This window comes from Cornus florida, unplaced genomic scaffold, assembly GCF_030987335.1.
Source record: "Cornus florida cultivar Cherokee Brave unplaced genomic scaffold, ASM3098733v1 CherokeeBrave_3.0.0_Hap2_Chr01, whole genome shotgun sequence".
NCBI classification, from domain to species: domain Eukaryota; kingdom Viridiplantae; phylum Streptophyta; class Magnoliopsida; order Cornales; family Cornaceae; genus Cornus; species Cornus florida.
The window spans coordinates 118756710-118760617 of NW_026775571.1; the positions used below are offsets into that span (position 1 = coordinate 118756710).

At 37.0% G+C, this 3908-nt stretch overlaps 1 pseudogene; it reads left to right on the forward strand.

Moving 5' to 3' along the window:
• Positions 1 to 3522: 3522 nt before the first annotated feature.
• LOC132283502 (small nucleolar RNA R71) lies at positions 3523 to 3621 on the forward strand (annotated as a pseudogene).
• Positions 3622 to 3908: the final 287 nt, after the last annotated feature.

A 3908-nucleotide genomic window follows, 5' to 3' on the forward strand; every position in this document is an offset into this window, starting at 1 on the left:
TTTAGACTTCTTTTGGGCCGTATTTGGCATTTCTTTTCCAGTTCTTTTAAACTTTTAACTGCATCTCTTTTATTCGTTTGCATGGATTTTAGCTTTGAAATAAGTTACAGTTATCGTTAGTAATTTTTGGATTCATTTGATTCTTGTTCTGTATAGATGCTTTTGACAGGTTTTTGATTTCAAGTTTGGGGGTATGCTCTTGGAATTCACCAAGTGGCTTATTTTTGCACTGCCACTCTATTCCTCCTCAACTTGGTATTATTGTTCTTTACACTCTCCAGTTTTCTTTCTAATTCTCTTATCCTTTGTCTTCTCACATTGAGGACAATGTGACATTCAAGTTTGGGGGTGCATGTGCTTTCATTCGTATGATTTTTGGTCATTATTTTTTTTATGCTCATAAGTTAATAAAATCATGTTGTTGAAAGTAATGATAGTGTAACCATGGAACTTTTGAAGGTTGAAGCATGTACTTAATACTTTGTGTATAGAAGCCAAGATAATTTTTGAAAATAAGGAAACTTTTGAAATAAGCATGTTGATTCATAGTTGGTTTGTATAAAGACTTCAATTAAATTCTTGTCGGATTTCATACTTTTTTATGCTTCACATTGCACATTTGCACACCAGAAACCTAATTGTGAGGCATGCAACCCAAATTAACTTTGATCGGGACTCAGTGATCTGAATTAATGACCCTAATAAATGGATACCTTTGGCATTTAAAAAAAAAAAAAAAAAAAAAAAAAAAAAGAAAAAGAAAAAGAAAAAGCAATCAATGACCAGTCGAAGTTCGTAGCCTTTCCAGCTCAAGTTATTAAGCCTTAGGAGTGTTTCTACACTTAGCACCCTAAAGCCATCTGGTTTGGGAGTTGTTGGCCTAACGCTTGTTACATGGGCTGGTTAGAAAGCTTAAAGAACCTAGACATTGCATGGTTATTCAAAAATAAATAAATTTGGTTCGTCGAAGTTCGTAGCCTTTCCAGCCAGAGTTATTAAGCCCTGGGAGTGTTTCTACACTTAGCACCCTAAAGCCATCTGGTTTGGGAGTTGTTGGCCTAACGCTTGCTACATGGGTTGGTTAGAAAGCTTAAGGGATTTTGGCATTGCACAACCAATTGTATGCTTTCTTTTGTGTTGAACAATAGAGTTCTCAATAAGCAACAAAAGTTGCATTATGAATAAACTATGCCATGGGGACCTCATTTTGAAGGAGATTTAAGGATGTGAAAATGTGTTCTTGGGATTGGAAAAAGAGGGTTAAAGCCGCATATTGGGAATTCGGCCCACCATCATTAAAGTTGGAGTCCATGTTATTTAAGAGATGATAATTGAAGTTTTTATATAGAGCTTAATGATTGATGCATTTAAGATTGAACTCATTTTTGCCATTTTGATTATTAAGGCTTCATATATGCAAGGTAGTATATTTAATGGAACTTCCTCCAATTTTTTTTTTTGTCATTCCATGTTACATTTGAGCTTCATAGATAAATTTTGTGCTTAATGATTGATGCATGTTGTCATTTTTTTTTGCTAGATTCTATATTTTGTTTTGCTAAGGGATTAGCAAAATGTAAGTTTGGGGGTGTGATAAGCACCGAATATTGCATATTCAAGCGCCCCTTCTTGCATTAATTACGTCAATTATTAGAGGATAATGTAAAGTTTTAATTTAATTGTGTATTTCTTTCAGATTTTAGGTTTTGTGCCCGAGAGAAAAAAAAAAAAAAAAAAAAAAAAAAAAAAAAAACGGTTTTGACATCATTTGTGTTGAATTGCATGCGTGGTGTCGGGAAATCATCTTTTTGATCAAGCCTCTTCTATTACCGTTTTTGTGGCGATATGACTTAGTGTTTCATAAGGGACGTGTGTCATCGCTCCAGCCTGAAGAAGATTGCATAAAATTAAAAGTTGAAGTGCAGTTGCAGCCTCCGTGGGCGCCCGCGGAGCTCCCGCGATGCGCCCGCCAACCCCAAACTCTCTGGCCTTTTTCGCGACACCTTGCATTGCAGCTGCAGGAGCCCCCGCTCCCTCCCGCGGGTGCCCGCCGCTCCACCGTGGGCGCCCGCCAAACATTCCAGAGACATCCTCGCAAGCCGCAACTTCCGCGGGCGCCTGCCGACCCTCTGTAGGCAGTTCACCTGCCCCTCTTTTTTAGCATTTTTGTCCCTTTATCTTCATTTTATGTGGTGGAGAATGAACAAGAGGGGGAAGGTCAAGATTTTCAGCATGGGGAGTAGGTTTTGAGTGTATATAGGAGGATATCTCATCATAAATTGGGGAGATCATTATTATTGGAAGGTGTTAGGGAGCAAATGAGGGAGTTCTTGGCTTGTGGGTATCCTATAGGTGCGAAAATGGAGGGGTTTTTCATCCTTTCTCCTTCTTCTCTTGCATCCATGAGCAACTAACTCCCTATCTAGGGAGGTGATGAAGCTCCATTTTGTAAGCATTACTTTATTTTGATTTATTTTTGGGGAGTAATATATGTTTGTAACTTTTCCATAAACTAGAGCACTTTATTTGATGTAATGAACTTCAATATCTATACATGATCATTTTGAGTTAAATCTCTTGTCTTAGATTGTTTTTCTCTTATGATTATATTGCTACATTTTTATAGTGACAATGGAGATGAGTTCATGGAAGTGTTGTTTTTGGCATGATAATTAGGAGAATTGATAATCTATTGCTTAGGATCTCCCTTTGATAGATTATTCTTGGATTCTATTTCATGTGCTTACATTATGAGGTTAAGGGCTTGATAATCTTTGGCTTAGTAAGCATGTCCAAGGTTGCATTCTAGTTTAGGTAACCTAAGCATGTAATGCTTTGATAGGTTATTCTTGCCTATTGATTTCAATATTTCTTGAGGGGAATGTAATAATTTTGTGTTGTTACATCCCATGGTTGTTTATATAAGTTGTTCCCCTAAGTAAATCATGTCCTAGTATGCTTATTGATGGTTGTGGAGTCACTTCCCTAGTCTCTTCTTTATTATCCCTATCTCTTTACTTTATTGTTTTATGCAATTTAAATTCATAGCTTAAGTGACAACCAACAAATCCTCTATGAACACCCCGTATCATTCTAAAAAGACTCTAGACACTTAGGTTGCTATAGGTTAGTGCAATCCCAGTGGTTCGACTTACCAGACCAATAGCCCTATTTTACAATGATTCATGCTATTGCGAAGGTTGATGTATAATTGACAACTGATCAGTCAAGTTTTGGTTGATCAAAAATTGATTAAACCTTTGAGATAAGGATTTTATCTTCGCGGCTATTTCATTGGAATGGTCAACTTGATGTAAGCCAACACTCTTCCTTGCACTTGAATTCCTACCATTCTTAGAAGATAAAGTTCGATGCAAAGAATTTTCACTCATGCTCTTATAAAGACGCCACACGTCATCCTAATGCCTATCAATGTATTAGCCACCCATGGAAGCATCCACCATGCCCTTGTAATTATCGGATAAACTCTCAAAGAAATATTAAACTAATTGCCATTTGGGCAAGTTATGATGTGGACACTTTCTAAGCAATTCATTGAATCTTTCCCATGCCTCATGGAACGTTTCCCCATCCCCGTGTGAAAACTCTCGAATTGAGGTTCTCATGGCATTGGTCTTAGAAACCGGATAGTACTTATTCAAGAACTCTTGTTGCATTTTTGCCCAAGAAGTTATTGAAAAAGGCCTAAAATTAATAAACCAATATTTTGCCTTGTCTTTAAGGGTGAATGGAAAAAAGTTTAAGCCTTAAGACCTCTTCCGGCATGTCCATGTATCTCACGGTGGAACATACTTCAAGAAACTCATCTAAATGCTTGTAAGGTTCTTCACTTAGAAGTCCATGATAGTTAGGAAACATTTGAATGGTTTGTGGTTTGATTTCATAGT